Source organism: Humulus lupulus, chromosome 8 (assembly GCF_963169125.1).
Source record: "Humulus lupulus chromosome 8, drHumLupu1.1, whole genome shotgun sequence".
Classification (NCBI taxonomy): domain Eukaryota; kingdom Viridiplantae; phylum Streptophyta; class Magnoliopsida; order Rosales; family Cannabaceae; genus Humulus; species Humulus lupulus.
Genome location: NC_084800.1, coordinates 149,744,602 through 149,766,933, shown reverse-complemented (window position 1 = coordinate 149,766,933; position 22,332 = coordinate 149,744,602). Strand labels below are relative to the sequence as shown.

The following is a 22,332-nucleotide window of genomic DNA, read 5'->3' as shown; positions in this document are numbered from 1 at the left end:
GGTGGTTGGCTGATGTAAACTTTCGCTGGCTGAGACCCTCACTTGAGCTCTGGTGACGGCGGAGCCACCACTCCATGATGGCGGTTCAGAAAAACAATGAATGGGCTATAAATCCTAAGACACTGGGAATGTCATAGTTGTAGTGGTTCCTCTTGGAACGGACCGTGGTGGCCGGATTTGCACCATAAGTTCTCGGACCTCCACGGATTCGAGCGAGTTCACCTTTCTTTTTCCGACCACAATCAGAGCCAATTACTTGGTGGGTTTTGTTGCCCATGATATGAGGAAGCTCGAGGTGATGGTCGTTTGGCTCAAGGAGGCTCGAGGTAGCCATATTTTGCTTGGGAAGTCTCGAAATACCCATAGCTGGCGGAACTTCGAAGCTTCCGTTGATGGCCTTATGAGGTGTGTGTATGGCTCTGGCGTCGGGAAGGGGGTCAGTCGGGCTTGGCCGACTGAGATCTGAGGAAGAGAGAGAGTGGGTGAATCGGGATAGAGCGAACTATGAGAGGAAAGAGAAAGAATATTTTGGTTTTTTTTTTTTAAATTTTAGGGTTTTAAAAATTTCATTTTCTTATTTAATATTTAATTAAAAATTGATTTATATATTTATTTATGAACTTTTTAAATAATAAACAAAAACATATTATAAACCAATTTTCTTTTAAATTTTTAACTTAATTCCCAACACTAATTAGTTTCTACAATTTAGTCCCACAAAATATTATTTCATTTTTATTTTAAAACTTCCCATAAAATTAATAATTATTTTGGTTAATTTATAATTCCAACAAAACTTTTCACAATTTGATAAATGTGTTTTTATTTTAATTAAAAACTTCTTTTTATTTATCTTCATAAAATATTACGAGATCAAAATTTCTTTTTATTTTAACTCTCATAATTCTAAAATATAAATCTTCAAATCTTGATCAATTCTATTTACCAATTTAAAAATTTCTTATTATTTATTTCCCAATAAATAATAATTATACAAATTAAAAGATAAAATCTTTAAGTTCCAATTATTTTTTTATTATAAACTTTAATATCATTTATTATTTATTCCAAAGAATTATACATAATTTTGGATATAAAATCCATCTATTATCCCACTATACAATTAAATGAATACTGATTTAATTTTCATAATTTCTCAAATGATCCCCCTTTTTAATTAAATAATCCAAGTATAGAAATTACAAGATGTTACAGATTTTGCCAAATTGTTGGAAATGATAGCGAGAAAAGCATGGAGAAGAAATTATGGACAATGATGATGCACCATTGAGAAATATAACAAGATTAATAGATGAATAGTGAAAAAACAATGCGTTGTTGTTGCCCGCCACGGACAGAGGAGAATAACTATTCCCAATAGAACTGCAAAGAGCACGATTTTCTGATAGTGTAAGCACAAAAGTGCTCCTAGAATATAAATAATTAAGAGCATGATCAAAATGAAAGTCAACAGAATCGATTAAAGAGCATGATCAGAAAAGATAATGACACAAGAACATAGTTATCTTGTAAAGGAAATTGCATCAATAGAGGCCATTAATGCTAGTTTTAAAGAAAATATAAGAGTAATAAAAGAATTAGTAAGAACAAAGGAGATGATTTGAGCATGACATGGAATTCTGTTGATGAGCAAATGAGGAATGATGACGAAAATAAATGAGGGGGCAAGTGATGGACAACCTCAGAATGAGACGTTGAACGTTACAAACATATTATGTTCGAAAAAGAAAATGAATGAGATACACCACGGTTGGAAATGAGTTCAATGATGTATGAATTCGAATTGGAAATTGCACAATGATTTTATTAAGTAGTTCTTTTATTATTATGACATGAATATACAGATCAAAGCAAGGGTGAGGAAAGAATTCCAACACTAATAAAGACCGATGTTATAGTCTTGGATTTGAAAATTTTAGAGGAATTTTCAGAGTCCTAAACCACATATGGAACCAAGAGATATTCATAAACAACCCAAGTTAAACGCCATCTGATTGCCTCGTGTAGATGAATGAATTTTGGCTTGTTTAAATTGGAGCTCAGATGACTAGAGCAACCCCTGATAAGAGAGTGATTAAGAGAAGAAACATAGGAAGATTCAAAGGAAGAATAGAAAGGAATAAGGAGAAAAAATTATGGTGTAGTGACTTCCGCCATCTATATTTGACATGAAGGTTGCCTTTGGAAAAAGGTCTAAAAGGCTTTTACAATGAACGATTGAAATATAATAGATGCAACTTGTAACACTCTGGTTAGCCAAGACCATTACACTATGTATTTTAAATAGTGCTTAACTTGCTAAACGAGTCATTAGGCCATAAACATGCATCTAAAGGTGATTAACAGATCCAGGTTAAAAATTTCGGTCAAAATGAATGGATATTTCATTAAAACATCAAGTTGTATATGGGATCCCACAATAAACATTTACAAAGTTGTTTGGAGTTCCCAAAGGATAATTACAACTCAAAAGTTACGACCCACCGACCTACGCGGAAAAAATAGGGTTTAACCTTAGTTCCTCTGAGAAACCTTGGCTGTGGTGGTTGAGCGGCCGCATATGTACACGTCGCCACCTAAGCTCTCCAACTCATGGCTGGTCCAGCTTTCCTTTCCCCTTACCTGGACCACATAACACCCATGAGCCAAGGCCCAGCAAGAAAACTTAAACATGCTCACAAAAAGTTAATATTACGTTACCAAATCATAATAAGCATGCCTAGTAGTAATAACCCTACTCTTGCATGTATGTCATTCATATAAATGACTACAATGTCATATTTAACCCCCTGGATAACCAAGACCGTTACACTGTGTGTTTAAAATAGTGCAAGACATGATAATCAAGTTGTTTAAATGGAAAAATGATCCTAAAGTCATAAACAAAATAGGTTTAAAATATTTTTGGTAATAAATGGATAACTTTCATTAAAATAAATGTTTAGTACATGGGATCCCAAAAACAGGGTTTAAATGAAAAATTCACAGAATACCAAAAGTTATATACAATCAAGGCCACTCTAATGGAAAAATATACATTTTAGGTTTCTGTCCCTATACAATCCCTCGACCATGGCGGCCGAGCAGCTGACAATGTACACCTTGCCCCCAGAGCTCTCCAACCCATGGTTGATTCATCTTACCCTTGCCTTTACCTGCACCACGTAGCACTCGTGAGCCGAGGCCCAGCAAGAAAACCATAACATCATAACATGATCAATATCGATAACCAAATATTTCATAAAACATTAACCAGATATTCAGCAGGTCATAGTGGACACATAGTCAATGATGATAATCAAGGAATCATTAATCTATCATTTAGGTAATTCAACAAGCCATAAACATCAGATTAATCAATAGTAAACAAATTCATAATCAACAGTTTATCACAATCATCATACAATACTCAAGGTCGATGCCCTTAGGCCGCACCCTCTATTTAACCCACTGTCTCCGGCTCACTTAGGCCAACCCCAATGCTTAACCCATTGACTCTAGCTCGCTAAGGCCGAGCTCAGTGACTATTTAACTAACCTCAGCTACCAGTGGCCGAGCCACGTCCTGTGCGCAAGTATCAGTCCCGACACTCTTAGGCCATTTATATCATGCTCACATGGCATATTATAATCATACAACATTTGTATTCAAATATAAGGAATCTCAATCCCAACACAACCACGCAAAAGGGTGCAGTTTTCTTACCTTGAATTCCGAGCAGAGAATGCGAAATGATTCCGAGCACGATCCTTAACCTTGAGCCTTGGCGATAAACCTATTCACAAGGGGCATTGATATCCATCAACTTCCAATCAAAATAAAATACCTAGGAAACAGAAACTAGCCTCCAGGACCTCCATTTCTACTAAACCGGGTAGTAGAAATTGTCCCGGGCACCTAGGTTCGAATCCTCAAGCCTTACCAATTCTAGAAATAATTCTAAGGCAAAAATGCCCAGGCGGGTCGCGACTTGGCTTAACAATTCGCGACTTGCCCCAAGTCAGAGAGCCTCCCAGGCCATAAGGGCCACACGCACCGCGGCACCCCTTGGCCAGGTCGCGACGCGCCCTTCTCCCAGCCAAGAACACTCAAGTTCTACCCAGAATTTTCCCCACTTACCCCTTCAATTCAACACCAATTTCAACTAAAATTCAGACTAAAATCACATACTTAAAATATTAATCCCGTATACAATTATACCAGAAGCAATACCTCAATTCAGACACAATAATCATAGCTACAACCACTGAAATTCCTACCCAAACCATTAGTCAAAACAACACTACCAACACTTATATTTCTATCCAAATTCATCCATAAACTTTAAAGATGATGTTCTAGAATTTTACCTCCATCTACAGCTCAATTTCCCAGCTGAATTTCCTCTAAGAAAACTCTAGCCTTAGCCCAATTCCTTATGCCCTTTTCCTTAGCTTCCAAAGTGTAATAGAAAAAGAGAGAGAGAGAGAGAGAGAAGAATATGTGAGAGAGAAGAGGCAGGGAAGTTCTACTTTCTTCTATTTTCTTCCTAAGTAAATCAGAGTATATCCCCTCTATGGAAAAGACCAATTTTCCCCTCAACATACTAATTAATCCTTAATTTAATCTAAGGGTCAAAATAGTCATTTACCCTCAATTCCTGCTAATTCCTCAAGTGTTCCTAATATTTACCAATTAAATTATGTCATCCAATTAATTACCAATAATTTAACCAATGTTTAATAATCCCTGATATATTCTCTAAATTCCCGAAAATACCCCTAGGCTTCCCCGAGTCGGGAATAAATCCCCGCTGTGACTATTTCGCCAATCCGCCCACTAGGACCATCTTGAGCCATATGCTGCAAATATATCCACATAATAATGTCATCTCAACAATTTATCACATATAATTACATTTATGCCCTCAATGGGCCAAAATTAGCAATATACCCTTAAAAGCTAAATAGGGCCCACATGCATATTTAATACTCATAAACATGGACTTAATCATATTCATATAATCATATAATCATGCATGCCACAAACTCATGCATTTTATCATTTAAAATCACACATATACCAAACATCCCCTCCTAGCGCCTTAATCAAGGCCCTTAAGCCTTATTAGAAATTTTGGATCGGTACACATATGGTACAACCTCCTCTAAATAAAATGATTAACTGAATCATATCGGGACCCATTTCCCAAGTGTCATAATTAATAAATCACACTGGGGCTCAACACCCTAGGATATGGGACTAATAAGTCATCCCAAGGCCCATAGCCCTATCTTTTGTATAACCATCCTTGGAGCTGGCCTAGTGTACCTGTCACTTTAGTTTTTCCATGACCATTAGGTTGGACAAGCTTATTGTAATGCCCCAAAATCCCTAATGTGGTTTAATGACTGGATTAGTAGGCCGGGAGGGCCATAATTGTTTTATTACACCATTAAATGATTATATGCATGTTTATGTGAATTATATTGTAATATGATGTTAAATACATGCATTTGGGTCCACATTTGATAATAGGGGTATTTTGGTAATTTGGCCTGTTGAGGGCATATTTGTATATTTTGGTGCATGCTTGTGATTAATTGTTGAGCTATTCGGCATGAGACGATATCTGAATATAAACTATCGATTCGGTCATAACAGGGTTAAGCTCGGGGCTCGGGGTGAGTCTCGAGGTATTTCAGTGATTAGAGCGTTACTGGGAATTAAAGGGTAACGAGATAAGAATAATTGGTATTTGGGAATATTGAGAATAGCAGAAATTGGAGAGCGTTAATTATGATTAACGAGATAGGTTGAAAGGGGCGGTTTTACCTTTGGGAGTCTTTAGAAGAATTTAAATGACCTAGGGGCAAAATAGTCATTTCACCCCTAGGATATATATGACCTTGGTAAACTATAGAAAACAGAATCAAAGCAGAGGGTTGTTTTTTCTCCTCACGTTCATCATCTTTCCTTGTTCTTCTTTGGAGTTTTTGATCCCAAATTGAAGAATCAAAGCTTGAAGGTTATAGACTTAGTTCAACCATTGAAGAGGACTTAGATTCAAGCTTAAGATAAGGTTCTAGTTCCATTTTGTAGTGTTTTGCCCTGTTATTGAGCTGGTTTTAAAGTTTGGAGTTTTGATAATTGAGTGGGGAATTGAGGAAGTTTTCATTAGTGTAAAGTTTGGGGTTTGATGGTTATATGGACAGGTTATGGTAATAATTGGTGGCCTTGATTAGTGATATTGGGAGAGTTTTTATAAGGTTTTCAAATATGTTTAAAGGAGCAAAACAGAGGTTTTTGGATGAATTTTGGGTGGGGCCGCGGCTCTGTTCTAGAGCGTCGCGGCCCAAGCTTGTTGAAGAAGAAGGTGGTGTTGAAGAGGCCTAAGGGCCGCAGCGCTTGGGGAAGGGCCACGGCGCTTGAGGGCCATCTTGACCAAAATTGTGTTTTTGACCTTAGGCCTCGGGATCGGTCCCACTACCCAGTTTAGTGGGATTCGATGTACCGGAGGCTAGGTCTTGGTCCGGGAATATTTTATTAGTCATTTTATTGATGGAATCCCATAATTGGTTATGACCAGGTAACTGCTAAGGGACAAAAAAGACAGATCATTCTCAAGGGTCATTCTTATATTAATTCTCACTCGAACCAGAGATAAGAAAACTACACTCTGTGTATATGACATGCATGATTGTTGTTGAGGCATGTTGGTTGATAAATGTGGACATTGATTGCATATTAAATGCTTAGCAGAGCTTGCTTACATGTGTATGGCACTGATTAGTCAAGGACGGCATTGGTCGCATATTACTGACCTGAGAGTCAGAGACGACATAAGCGTCCTGAACGCAGGGCCGATAAAAGATTAGATCTAATTGATATCAGCATTGAATGACTCTAAGGCATTAATGTTGGACCGACCCTAAGGTCGATGAAACTTATAAGCGCTTGGATAGTCTAAGACTAGTTACTCAGAACCAGTGCCTAAGGCCTAGGTGACCGCTTGTCACATGGCTAGGGAACAGTGTTCCATAGTTATGACTCTAGAGCCATGAGGAAGGTTATGTTGGTGACTATTCATCATGCACCTATCCTGTTTAAGTTAGTGAAAGGTTCACTTATCTGTTAAGCTCTGATGACCCTATCGTCACATGGCTTAAGGGAATTGTACCCACCTTAGTGACCTTTGTGACTGTCACTTACCTATTTTGGACTGAAGGTCCTGAATGATAATTATGATCATTGTTGATATTATATCATGCTATATTGTGTTTTCTTGCTGAGCTTGGGCTCATGGGTGCTATGTGGTGCAGGTAAAGGGAAAGAGAAGCTCACCCAGCCTTGAGTGGAGAGCTTAGGTGGTGCTATGTACATATGTGGCCGCTTGACCACCACGGCGAAGGAGTTATCAGAGTAACTAGGGGGTTTACCTTATTTTCGCAGCTTAGGTCGGCGGGTTTGTAAATTTGAAACAATAATGACCATTTTGAGTTGTAAATAACTTGTAAAAGTTTTGATGGGCCCATGAATAGTTTTATGTACTTAATAAAATATATCCTTTCCTTTTTATTGGTTTTCCACCTTAGCCTATTAATAATACCTAGAAGCACGTTTTTAACCAAAGAACTCGGGTAGCGAGTTAAGTTTCTGGTTCACTGTTCACCGTAACTATTCTGGGGTAACTAGAGCGTTACAACTTGGTATCAAAGCGTGCCAATGATAGGGTTCCTATAGACTGGCTAGGTATGTACACACATCACTTAAGTCTAGCTCGACTCATGGTTTGGTAACTATTTAAGTAGTTATATGTATAACTCCTTAAATATAGTATATCTGCTTGACCTGTATGCATGATACACCATGTTAAACCTGTGCCCTGGAATATTATATCCTCAACAACTGTGTGCTAAATAGTACTGAGATTGCTGGAACATAATTATTAGTATTGTTGATTGTGAATTATTATGTGATACATGCTAGGTGCTAAATGCTATAAACATGTATCTGCTTGTATATTTGTATGGCTGTGGAATATGATAATTGTCTGCTTGTTCTTGGACCATAAGGCGGCAAGAGGTTTAGGTATTACTACCTGACTGGTCGTATTGATCATTGTTTCAGCAAGGTATCAGTGATAAGAATTAATCCAGGGCAGACAGATATGTCAGCTGGCCGGAGTGATCAAGGCCAAAATAATAACAATCAGGGTCAAGAAAATGACCAAGGACAGATTCCACAGCCAGCTCCTATAAACTGGCAGCAAATAATTATTGATCTGCAGGCAACAATGTTGAGACAGGGAGAAGAACTTCGTCTCCTAAGACAGTAGCAAGCCCCTGCAGTGGCTAGTGTATTAGAGGTACCCCCTGTGTCAGTGCCAGCAGCAGAGCAATTGCCTGAGTTTGGAAATAAATGGGAGCCTCTTTATGAAAGGTTCAGGAAGCAACAACCTCCAGTATTTGAGGGTAGTGCAGATCCTGCCAAGGCAGAACTATGGATGAGTATGATTACCACTATCCTTGATTTCATGAGGGTAACTAGTAATGAGAGGGTGGTCTGTGCCACTTATATGTTTTGGGAGGATGCCCGGATTTGGTGGGAGGTTATTACCCAGACCAAGAATGTAAATGCCCTGAGTTGGGAAGAGTTTCAGACTTTGTTCAACGAGAAATATTATAATGATGCCATCAGGGCAGCTAAAGCTAAGGAATTCATTAGGCTACTTCAGGGAGGTTTGTCAGTCACTGAGTATGCCTTGAAATTTGATCGTTTGGAAAAAATTTCCATGGAGCTGGTGCCCATTGATGGGACCAGAAGAGAGAGATTTCTGCAAGGGCTACATCCCAAATTAGCCCGTGACGTACGTATTACCACTGTGGCTAGGGTTACTACCTATGCATAGGTGGTTGAGAAGACACTTACAACTGAGAGTGCAGAGAACAAGATTTGGTGAGATAGTGCAGCCAGAAAAGAGTTCAGGAGGATAGGTCCTCCATTTGTGTGTTCTGGTAGGGGTGTAGGCCCCAGTGAGCAGAAAAGGAAGATTCCTGACACCTTCCTAGTTCCAGGTTCTGATAGGCGGCCCCGTGGTATCTCAATGGGTCGTCCAGGTGGTAATGAAGCCTGGAAGTCTTATCCTGAATGCCCTAGATGCAAGAGGTGTCATTTGGGAGAATGTAGGGCAAGTGCCTGCTTCTCATGCGGAGTAGTGGGCCATCTTAAAAAGGATTTCCCTAAGGCCAGAAAAGAAGAACCTAGAAAAGCGGACAGCTCGGCCCCAGCTCGAGTGTTCGCATTGACACAAGCAGAAGCTGAGCCTTCTCCCTCAGTTGTTACAGGTCAGCTTCTTAGTGTTGGAACCCCTTATAATGTCTTGATTGATTCTGGTGCTACACACTCTTTTGTTGCTAGTAGTATTATTGATAGATTGTGTAGACCCTCTAATTTTTATGCTGTGGGGTTTGGAACTTTGTTACCCACTAGGGAGTTAGTGGTATCCAGGAGATGGGCCAGATCTTTGCCAGTGACAGTGGAGGGCAGAGAGTTATCAGTGGATTTGATAGAGTTGGTTATGACTAACTTCGATATGATATTGGGTATGGATTGGTTAGCGAAGTATGGGGCAACCATTGATTGCAGAAGGAAGATGGTCACCTTTGAGCTTGAAGGTGAGGATCCTTTTGTGTTTGTTGGTACTGTGCATGGACCTCGCATACCTATGATTTCTGTATTGAGGGCTATGGATTTATTACAAGGAGGTTACATTGGATTCTTAGCCAGTGTGGTGGATACCACTCAGGTCGTACCAGTGAGACCAGAAGATACCAGACTTGTTTGTGAATTCCTGGATGTGTTTCCAGAAGATTTGCCAGGGTTGCCACCGCACAGAGAGATTGAGTTCGTGTTAGATGATTTGTTCGATCAGTTGCAAGGTAAGAAGGTATTCTCAAAGATCGACCTTCGTTCTGGTTATCATCAGTTGAGGGTCAAGGAGGGAGACATACCGAAGACTGCTTTTCATACCAAGTATGGGCTTTATGAGTTCTTAGTCATGTCTTTTGGATTGACTAATGCCCCTACTGCTTTTATGGATCTGATGAACCGAGTGTTCAAGGATTATCTGGACCAATTTTTGATCGTCTTCATTTATGATATTCTGGTATATTCTCAGTCTGAGTCAGAGCATGAGCAGCATCTGAGGTTGGTTCTATAGAGACTGAGGGAACACAGGTTGTTTGCAAAGTTCAAGAAATGTGAGTTCCGGTTGTCTCAGGTGTCCTTTCTTGGACACATTGTCAATAAGGAAGGGATTAAGGTAGATCCAGCAAAGATTGAAGCGGTTAGAGATTGGCCAAGGCCAAAGAATGCTTATGAGGTTAGAAGTTTCCTTGGATTGGTAGGTTATTATAGGTGTTTCATGGAAGGGTTCTCAAAGATTGCTACTTCATTGACAGAGCTGACACGCAAGAGTCAGAAATTTGTGTGGTCAGATAAGTGTGAGAACAGCTTCCAGGAACTGAAGCAGAGATTGATTACAGCTCCGATTCTGAGTCTTCCAACAGATCATGAGAAGTTTGTGATTTATTGTGATGCTTCTCATCAGGGTTTGGGCTGTGTTTTGATGCAATCAGAGAGAGTAATTGCCTCTGCCTCTCATCAGTTGAAGGAGTATGAAAAGAGATATCCCACACATGATTTAGAGTTGGTGGTTGTGGTCTTTGCTTTAAAGATATGGAGGCATTATCTTTATGGAGAGAAGTGTGAGATCTATACAGACCACAAGAGCCTGAAATACTTCTTCACCCTGAAAGACTTGAATATGAGAGAAAGGCGTTGGCTGGAGTTAGTAAAAGATTATGACTGTGAGATTTTGTATCATCCAGGAAAAGCCAACGTGGTAGCTGATGCTTTAAGTCGGAAGGGTCCGAGACAGATTTATGGTAAGAGACTGATAGCCAGAGAGTTAGCTGATGATATGACCAGAGCTGGTATAGAGTTGCTGGTGGGGCAGTTGGCTAATATTACGCTACAATCTACACTGTTACAGAGAATCAAAGAGGGTCAGTTGAGTGATCCACAACTGATCAAGATCAGAGAGGATGTTTCGGCTGAAGCATCTAGAGATTGTACAGTGTCTGAGTCAGGCTTGTTGAGATACAAGGGGCGGATATGTGTTCCGTTAGACACTGCTTTGAGGCGAGATATTCTAGATGAATCTCATACTACTCCTTATTCTTTGCATCCAGGCACCACGAAGATGTACCAGGATGTGAGATCATTGTATTGGTGGCCGGGGATGAAGAGGGATGTAGTGGAATATGTGGCTAAGTGCTTGACATATCAATAGGTCAAGGCTGAGCATCAGACGCCGACAGGGTTATTGCAGCCTTTGGATATCCCAGAGTGGAGTGGGAAGACATCACGATGGATTTCGTGGTAGGCTTACCATGGACTGTTGGTCAGCATGATTCTATTTGGGTGATAGTGGATCGCTACACCAAGTCAGCTCACCTCATGCCAGTGAGAACTACATATACAGTTGATCAATATGCAGATCTCTATGTGAGAGAGATCGTGCGCCTCCATGGAGCGCCTAGGTCGATCCTGCAGATCGGGACCCTACTTTTACTTCCAAGTTCTGGGGGAGTTTACAGAAGGCCATGGGTACACAATTGAAGTTCAGTACTGCTTATCATCCTCAGATAGATGGGCAATCTGAGAGGACGATCCAGATATTGGAAGACATGCTGCGAGCATGTGTGTTGGACTTTGGTGGATCTTGGAATAAGTATCTACCTTTGATAGAATTTTCCTGCAACAACAGTTATCAGTCTACCATTGGAGTTGCACCTTATGAGATGTTGTATGGTAGGAAGTGCAGATCTCCCATTCATTGAGATGAGATAGGTGAAAGGAGATACTTAGGTCCTGAGGTAGTTCAGAGAGCCAGTGAGGCCATTGAGAAAATTAGAGCTCGGATGCTCGCTTCTCAAAGTAGATAGAAGAGTTATGCAGATCCCAAGCGCAGGAACGTGGAGTTCTAGGTGGGAGATTATGTCTTCCTTAGAGTCTCGCAATGGAAATGGGTTAGAAGGTCTGGGAAGAAAGGCAAGTTGAGCCCTAGAATTGTAGGTCCATTTGAAATCCTGGAAAGGATTGGTCAAGTGGCTTACAAGTTGGCCTTGCCACCGGCGTTGTCAGCCATGCATAACTTGTTTCATGTTTTAGCTCTTCAGAGGTATGTATCTGATGTGAATCATATTTTGAGCTATGAAGATCTGGAGCTTGAGCCAGATCTCTCCTTTGAGGAGCAGCCAGTTTAGATACTTGACAGAAAAGATAAGGTCCTCAGGAATAAGACGATACCTTTGGTTAAGGTATTGTGGAGGAACAACAAGGCCGAGGAAGCGACCTTGGAGTTGGAGTCAGATATGCAGAGTCAGTATCCCGAGCTGTTCATGAAAATTTCGAGGATGAAATTTCTGTAAGGAGGGGATAGTTGTAATGCCCCAAAATCCCTAATGTGGTTTAATGACTGGATTAGTAAGCTGGGAGGGCCATAATTGTTTTATTATGACATTAAATGAATATATACATGTTTATGTGAATTATATTGTAATATAAAGTTAAATACATCCATGTGGGTCCACATTTGATTACAGTGGTCTTTTGGTAATTTGTCCCGTTGAGGGCATATTTGTATATTTTGGTGCATGCTTCTGATTAATTGTTGAGGCCACATTATAATGTGGATTTGTTCGAGCTATTCGGCATGAGACGATCTTTGAATATAAATTATCGGTTTGGTCATAACAGGGTTAAGCTCAGGGCTCGAGGTGAGTCTCGAGGTATTTCGGTGATTAGAGCATTACCGAGAATTAAAGGGTAACGGGATAAGAATAATTGGTATTTGGAAATATTGAGAATAGCATAAATTGGAGAGCGTTAATTATGATTAACGAGATAGGTTGAAAATGGCGGTTTTACCCTTGGGAGTCTTTAGAAGTTTTTAAATGACCTAGCGGCAAAATAGTCATTTAACCCCTAGGATATATATGACCTTGGTAACCTGTAGAAAACATAATCAAAACAGAGGGTTGTTTTTGCTCCTCACGTTCATCATCTTTCCTTGTTCTTCCTTGGAGTTTTTGATCCCAAATTGAAGAATCAAAGCTTGGAGGATATAGACTTAGTTCAACCATTGAAGAGGACTTAGATTCAAGCTTAAGGTAAGGTTCTAGTTCCATTTTGTAGTGTTTTGCCCTGTTATTGAGCTGGTTTTAAAGTTTGGAGTTTTCATAATTGAGTGGGGAATTTGAGGAAGTTTTGATTGGTGTAAAGTTTGGGGAAGTTTTGATTGGTGTAAAGTTTGGGTCCCTTAGTGGTTACATACTTGAGGTGTGTTGCCTCTATTTTTTGGGAAGGGTCGCGGCGCTTGAGGGCCATCTTGGCCAAAATTGTGTTTTTGACTTAGGGATTCAAACCTTAGGCCTCGGGATCGATCCTACTACCCGGTTTAGTGGGATTCGTTGTCCCGGAGGCTAGGTCTTGGTCCAGGAATATTTTATTAGTCATTTTATTGATGGAATCCCATAATTGGTTATGACCAGGTAACCGCTAAGGGACAAAAAAGACAGATAGTTCTCAAGGGTGGTTCTTATATTAATTCTTACTCGAACCAGAGGTAAGAAAACTACACCCTGTGTATATGACATGCATGATTGTTGTTGAGGCATGTTGGTTGATAAATGTGGATATTGATTGCATATTAAATGCTTAGCAGAGCTTGCTTACTTGTGTGTGGCACTAATTAGTCAAGGACGACATTGGTCGCATATTACTGACCTGAGATTCAGAAATGGCATTAGCGTCCTGAACGCAGGGCCGATAAAAGATTAGATCTAATCAATATTAGCATTGAATGACTCTAAGGTATTAACGTTGGACCGACCTTAAGGTCGATGAAACTTATAAGCGCTTGGCTAGTCTAAGACTAGTTACTCAGAGCCAGGGCCTAAGGCCTAGGTGACCGCTTGTCACATGGCTAGGGAACAGTGTTCCATAGTTATGACTCTAGAGTCATGAGGAAGGTTATGTTGGTGACTAGTTATCATGCACCTATCCTGCTTAAGTTAGTGAAAGGTTCACTCATCTGTTAAGCCCCGGTGACCCTATCGTCACATGGCTAAAGGGAGTTGTACCCGCCTTAGTGACTGTCACTTACCTATTTTGTACAGGTCCTGAATGATTATTATGATCATTGTTGATATTATATCTTGCTATATTGTGTTTTCTTTCTGGGCTTGGGCTCATGGGTGCTATGTGGTACAGGTAAAGGGAAAGAGAAGCTCACCCAACCTTGAGTGGAGAGCTTAGGTGGTGCTGTGTACATATGCGACCGCTTGACCACCACGGCGAAGGAGTTATCAAAGGAACTAGGGGGTTTACCCTATTTTCTCCGCTTAGGTCGACGGGTTTGTAAATTTGAAACAGTAATGACCATTTTGAGTTGTAAATAACTTGTAAAAGTTTTGATGGGCCCATGAACAGTTTTATGTACTTAATAAAATATATCATTTCCTTTTTATTGGTTTTCCACCTTAGCCTATTAATAATACCTAGAAGCACGTTTTTAACCAAAGAACTCGGGTAGCGAGTTAAGTTTCTGGTTCACTGTTCACCGCAACTATTCTGGGGTTACCAGGGCGTTACACGTATAATGCGCTCCTAATTAAATCTAACTATATCGACCAGCGTGTAGTGTGCTATTGACGCCCTTGACTCATAAGTCAATGCTTCTCGACTAGCGCTCAGCACTATTGCCGCCCTTGGCTCATAAGCCAATGCTTTTCGACCAGCGCTCAACGCTATTGCCATCCTTGGCTCATTAGCCAATGCTTTTCGACTTATGCTCAGCGCTATTGCCGTCCCTGACTAATAAGTCAAGCCTTTCTCAATTATATAATGTTAACCGACATTCATCATATAACAAATATCCATAAATATAGCATTCTACATGCTTAATCAATCATTCATAGGCATAATCATAACTATGCACATTTACAGGGGCCAACTCCCAATTAAGACTATATTCCACGTTCGGGTCAAGCCCTAATCACGTATATCACGTAATGGGTGCAGTTTTCTTACCTCAGGTCCAAGTGTAATGTAAAATAAGAACGACCCTCGAGCACGATCCTGATCCCGATCCCTTAGCGATAACCTAGTCACAACCAAGTATAGAATCTCGTAAAAAATGAGTAAACAAAGGCTTTTGGAACGAGTCCTGTCCTCGGGGATGTCAAATTCTACTAAACCGGGTAGTAGGATCGATCACAAGCCCTTAGGTTTGAGTTCCCACATTAAAAACCTCCCCAAGACCCATAATACCTTAAGCGATGTGGCCCCCAAACATTTGAGCCATGACCCGCTCAAGTCAGAGGCCTAAGCCTCTTCCCTGCTTACCCGGCGCCACGGCTCAAAAGCCCCACAACCACCTGCTTCTCCTTTGACCAATTTGAGCCGCGGCACCCCAAGAACAGTGCCGCGACTCGACATGAAAAGTCTGTTTCCCTCCATTTTTATCATGTCAAATTCCTCCATAAATCTATCCAAACATATCCAAATCGCATAAACAAAGTTCCCAAACAACTCAGTAATCAAAAACCATCAAACCCCAAGTTACAATCCAATCAAAACCATAAAATCCAATCAAAGCTTAAAAACTCAAAAACTCAGAACTTAAAGCTTGGATTACCTCTGATTGAGTCATTTTCCAGTTAAATTATCTGGCTATCAAGCTTCTAATCTTCTCTAAAATCGTTACGGCTCTAACCTTGCTTGAATTTGAGTCCTAAAACTCGAGTTTCCTTCGAAAATTCTATCGAGCGCCAAAAAGAGAACGAGAGAGAGAGAGAGAGAGAGAGAGAGAGAGAGAGAGAGAGAGTTTGAATGTACTTTTATGCTTCTGTCAGGTTACTTCGAACTCAAGTAACCTCAAGTAAATCCAAAGGCTTGGGGTCCCAAAAACACCTCAGAGGGTAAAATAGTAAAAAATCCCCAGAATTTCTTCATGATCTCACTAACTCCCAATATATCCTCGAATATTCATTCCCATTACCCAATATCCTGGTAATGCATTTAAAAGCCCAAAATATCCCTTGACTCACCCTGAGTCGAGTATTGGTCCCGTTGTGACGTTCCCGCTAACTTGCTCCCTAGGATTGCCTCGTTCCGAGTAACCTAATTATATCCACATAATAATGTAGTCTCACACATATATCACATATATGCCAAATATACTTATAGCACGCCAAATTACGAAATTTTCCCTTCTAATAAGAAACGAGCCCACATGTATATTTAATACACATAAAAATTCATATTAAGTCATATCATAATATAACTCGCATAATCATACAATGATGCCCATAAATATGACATAAGCACATAAGTTCCATAATTTGTCATTCTGACCCCTAATCAAGGCCTAAGCCTTATTAGGTAATTTGGGACATTACACAAGTAGTCAATCATGCCTAGATACAGGAACAGTAAAGCGCAAGTTAGAATCTAGAGAGGAGTTCTTCTAATTAAAGTGTTATTTACATCACGAATGCAAAAGATTGACTAAATCCTAAGGCTTCTGGCTACCCTCAAGAGCAGTGGTTCTCAGGGTTGTCGGAGGTGGAACAGATTAATAATGAGCTGCAGTAATGACGACATTCTTTCTTTTGGCCGAAGAGCCCTAAGTCCATAATTCATAAACAACAGATGGGAGAGTTGGCCTGACTTCATAAGTTAATTGATTCATAACATCTGTTGAGGGTTTCAGAATAAGTTCACGATGAGCTTGGTAAATGAAGCCGATAGTACCCTGTCTCTGTTTAAGCTCTTCCATGTGAGCAACAGGATAAGAAAAACGAAAATCACCAAGTTGGGCCTGTAGTCTTTAAAATCATAAAGCCCATATTCATTGCTGAACCAAGCGCAAATTCCCTTAACAATGTCTATTTTTTTGATGGTGAACAAGTCATAGTCTTGGGCCATGGAATCTCGATTAGAGGCAATTTCTAAATCTGATACTCTGGCAATTATTTTTTCCACCTTCACCTGATCACTGATGTAGGCAGGGGAACTGAATACGTGAGACTTCCAATTTCTGGTTCTAGAAAAGAACAACGTATCAACATAAGAAATAGTAATTAGGGCAATTGAGAATGAGAAGAACTGAACAAAAGTGCAAAGCCATACCTTCAAGAGTGTGAGCTTCTAAGGTTTGGAATACTTTTTCTCCTTTTCCACTATGGCCTCCTTTAAAGAGCTCGGCAATCCCAATGGTGTATCTCTCTTTCTAGGACCACTCAGTGTTCTTTACCTCTGTTGTTAAAGAAGCCACTGTATCTTCAAGCTTTCTTGTAAGAATTGACTTCAAGGCCAGTGATTCATCTTGAGTTTGGCTAACTTTCAAGCGCTTCAGAAGCTCACCATTAAAATATGATATTTCTGATGTTGCTTTTGCTAGCTCTTAGGTTAACTGATATTGTTTCCTCTCAATGGAATTGACACTGACGAGCTTTTATTCCACTTTTGTAAGGTTCATTTTTCAGAGTATTCCTCTCATTAAGTGTGGTGGATGCACTCGAGAGTTGCCCTTGCACTTGGACCAGTTCAATTTTGGTGGAAGCAAGCTCATCTTCTGCTTTTTTATGGGATTCTTTAGCAGACTTTAGGTGTTCTTGATGTTTACTCTGCACTTCCCGAGCAACTTGTTGTTCAGCTTTGAAACTTCATGTTTATTCTAGGACACCTGCCGCGAGAAACCTCGTGTGTACAAGAGCATACAAATTGTTTAGAGTTTTGAAAGTAATGAATAAACTACAAGCATAAATAGAGAAAGTAAAGGGAATCTACCAAGAGGGTAATATCCAGAGATGATGAAGAAGTTTCGTGGAAGGAATTACCTACAGACCAAATAATAAATGATGTGCGATGCATGTGTCATTCATTAATACAACAATTACATCCGTACTAAGGAACAAATAGATAGGAGAATGAAGCAATGAAGCAATGTAGAGTTGCTTATACTAGTGTCATTGGCAATAGGCGTCACAAGTGTAGAAGTTATTTCCCCAATAGTCCTAGTTGTAACAAATTCAACTCCTAAATTTGTTACAAGGGGAAAGAATCAGCGGGGATGGATGGTAAAATCCTCACACCCGTGACAACAGCTTCAGGAAATATTGTCAAAGTCGGAGAAGTGATATTAGGGGTCACGTCAAGAGAGGAAGTGCCAATGTCAGATTTCTGAGACACTGAGAGATCAATTAGAGGATAACGAGGGAGTGATAGATTCAAAAGAGTAAAAAGCCTCTCTTCAATACTGCCACTACTGTAGTCACTAGAGAAGAATGTGGTAGTATCCATAGAGGAAGCTCGCAAGTGTTGTAGTAAAGCATCAGAAAGGGGGAGGTCGAGCGAAGCGAGGGGAGAAAAAGGAGTTGGGATAATGGAAGTAGTGGTTACGATGGCGTTAGATGAGGGTGCGAGTTGTTGTTCATTAGTTTTAAGAGTTGGATCTGAAGAAGGTTTTGATATTTTTTATGCAGCACTAAGGGGAAGTATAGTTGATTTGATAAAAAAGAGGCATGTTGGCAAGAACTAGTCTACCCCTTTTGGGTACTTTGATCAATGAGGCAATCCGGAGAACTAGGCCTCACTTTAGTAGAAGAAGGGTGAGGAGCAAATGAAATTTTGGATTTCTTAGGCATGTTATTAGGAGGATTCAAAGAAATAACCAGTTGAGGAGCACTAGGGGAGGCAAAAAATGCTTACTTTTTCAAACCAATTGGGTATGGGAAGCCTTGGGGAGATAGGAAATGTTGGACGAAAGGACTTTAGTAGGAATAGGGGAATCACATGAGGTGTTATCCAATTGAGTGGTTGAGCAGTGATGACTACGGAGCAAAGTGCAAGACCAACCTCTGGTTGGACATTGGTCGCTTCGTGAGCATTTAAGGAAGGGTCAGAAGGGGAGGTACTGTTAGAGTTGGTGCCCTAAACGCATATGAGATGAAATTTTTATTGATTTAAATGAAAGTAAATTATTATTATATTTGAATATTATAATTATTGTTTGAATAATTTATATAAATATTATAAAATTTCATACTCATTTATGATAATATGATCTTTTTATACGAGAGAATTAAGATCATATATAATGAATAAAATATTAAGCAATATATTAAACTACATAATCTTTAATGAATGTTTGCTAGTATTGTTTATTAAGCATATGAGATGTGAGTAATCTAGATTCGGATTACTGATGTGGATAGATATCTTGGTAAATGTACTGTAAATAATAGTGATTATATAAGAAAGGATCGACGTGAATTAATTATCTTTATAAACTTACTTTTTTCCGTAAAGATTTAATTCATATATTAAAAGATGATCATTAGTAGGACATTCTAAATCGCGAGTTATCATGAACTCCTGATTATGTTTATTAGATCTTTTGATTCATTCGTTATCGTCTCTTAAAATAATGAGGCTAGTATTTTAGGTCCATGGTCCCCAAGCGCCTTTGTTCTACACTATCAAGGGTAAGGATGTCTCAGGTAAGTGAGAAAATGACTAAATTGCTAAGGAATTCATTATCCGGGGCTAAGTGACTATTACGTGGTAATTATGTGAAAATAATTAATTATATTTTATTTGAAAAACCATATATTAGTTGAAATAAATATTAATTCGTGTTTGGATGAATATTGAAAAGAGTTAATCATAGTTTTAAGATAAGGTTAATTTTAAATTAATTGATATTTATTTTTTGGAATAAATATATTGTTTTAAAATTAATTAAACAAACAAATGAGGAAAATTATGGAGGCAACTAAGTGGCTCACGCCACTCACTGTCTGGCATAGTGAGTGGCGTCACTTATAGTGCCACATATCCTTAAGTTTTGAATTTTGAATTTTGAATTTCAAATTTATTTCTTTATTTAGTTATTATTTTAAATTTGATTGAAATATATAATTAAAATTAAAAAAACTGATAAATTTTAATTAATAAAAATTAAAGAAAAGTATTGTTTTATTTTATATTGATAAGTATAAAAATAAGTGATTCTTTTAATTCAGTTGTTATTTTGTTATCAGACTCTCTCATAAAAGTATCGATATAATTTTCTAGGCCTAAAAACTCTTAAACTTTCTACAAGCCTTATCTCTTCTCCAAACTCTCTAGATCTCATGTGTTGAGAACATCTAGAAAGCCTAAATAATCAACCTATGAATCCTACGCGCCCACATACATCCTTGTATATTTCAAGAATGACTTGGAAGGCTAAGGTTTGAGTATTCACTTGATCAGAAGATGAATTGTTTATACTAAAAGACTCAAGAAATCTTTATAGGCTACAAGAGGTAATCTAATTTTCCTGGTATGTGTTTATTTAATGTATTAATATATGTATCCTGGCTTGGTATTGATGATTTTTTAAAATTCCCCCACTCCACCTTTCGTTGCGTCGATTTTATTCAAATTAACACCAACAATTGGTACCAGAGCGGTTTATAGATATGTATACATTAAATGTTGTGTGAGTTTCTTGTATTATATATATGTATATATATAATTTGATATGCATATTGAATGGATAGTTTTTTTTTTTTTGAACATATGGTTGAATGATGAATCATTAATTATATGGCACTATTGGGTTAGGAATGTTTTTTAGTTTTTCTTAGATCTTTTGTAAGCCTTACGAGGCATAGAAATTTTTGTAATTTTATTTTAGAATTTTTATTGTAAAAATTCTAGACACAAGAGATCAGAAGAAAAGGAGGAACCTGAGCCACTAGCCACACGTCAGCGACTCGAGCCTCACGCACGCGCTACCAGCACCTAGTGTGTCTACACCCCACTCGCGCCCCTGCACCTGTACCCCGAGCCTCGCACATGGCACCTAAGCACCGCAACGCCCTACGCGTCCAGTTCCCAGTCGTCTGCAGGTGCGCCCTTGCGCACCCACGTGCACCCCAGCCTATGTGTGCCAACATCCACCATGCCGAGCCCCCTTAGGGCTCACCTTTCTTGTGCCAGCCCTATACTTGGGCATCAATCAATGGTGCCCAACAAATCCCTTGTTTTTAGCCATTATATTTTATTTAATTAATTCTTTAAATTATTTGAATTTGAAAAATTTATTATCTTATTTTGTTATTATTAGAAAAATAAATATTTTTTAGTTGGTTAAGAGTTTATCTTAAGTTTAAATAAGTATTTCAATTTGATTCTTTTAATTATTTAAAATCAAATAAATTAAAAAGATAATAAAAATGATTATTTAATGAAAAATTAGTATTAATTAAATAAATTATTTTGTAATTAATAGGGCATAATGGATTCCTAAAGATTATGAGGATGGGTCTAAGAGAAGGAGAATCAGTTTAGAGTATTGCAATCAACTGAAGCCTACTTTGTAATTAAATTTATATTTTTCAAGGGTTTTTAATTTAGAAATACCCAATAGCCTACCTGATTCATCATTTATTGTTCATTTATTTATTGTACTTCTTTAAATAGATATTAATTGATGTTTTATTGATAACATGATCATGCATTAGTCTATTACATGCCATACATGAAACCCTAGATAGTTTTAATTAATCATGCATCTCTTTTTGTAGAAACTACTAAAAAGTTTTCTAAATGGATTGTCCAATATGTTTATGTGAGTTGTTCTGGTGAATTTAATTGCATGTAAACGACTAAGTCTTAAATTAGTTAAGACTTTGTAAATCACAGAATAATAAATGCAATAGTTTTTATTGTGACGTTCCGTGTTTTGAACACTCGTTAGTAGCCGGTTCGGGCCAGTGAAAGATTTTGTAAAATATTATTTTTAATAATATTATATGAATTTGAGACAACTCGTGATTTGATATAGCCGTTGTCATGATTTGGTGAATGATCTAGTATTTTTACAAAGAAAAACTTGGTCTTAGACCAAGGGGTAAACCCTGATGGGAGAATAGTCTCGGATTAAATAAAATAGGAAAAATGCTATGGCATAATAATATTTCTAGGCAATTGGGGAATTTATTGTTAAGCCAATAAATTTTAAGAAATTAGTTGACGTTTGAATTCCAATCAATTATGTTTAAGGGTGAAAAATGCTTGCTTTGGCCTTGAAGGGAATTTTTGTTAATATGAGGTTAATTGAAAGATTATTTTAAATAGTGTGACTAATATTATTTGTAGTCACAAAATATTCAATTAAATCATTTATGAAAATTTAAAAAACTATAG

General features: G+C 38.5%; 1 long non-coding RNA gene across 2 annotated transcripts; it reads right to left on the bottom strand.

Annotated features, from left to right (window-relative positions):
• Nucleotides 1-16,387: 16,387 nt before the first annotated feature.
• LOC133798550 (uncharacterized) lies at nucleotides 16,388-19,032 on the bottom strand. 2 transcript variants are annotated; one of them, XR_009875942.1, is made up of 3 exons: nucleotides 17,923-19,002; nucleotides 17,263-17,832; nucleotides 16,388-17,176 (listed from the first exon to the last, which is right to left on the bottom strand). It is a non-coding gene; the product is annotated as an uncharacterized LOC133798550 (long non-coding RNA). The 2 variants fall into 2 exon arrangements; XR_009875941.1 differs by having other exon boundaries at nucleotides 17,263-19,032.
• Between the last annotated feature and the right edge of the window lie 3,300 nt (nucleotides 19,033-22,332).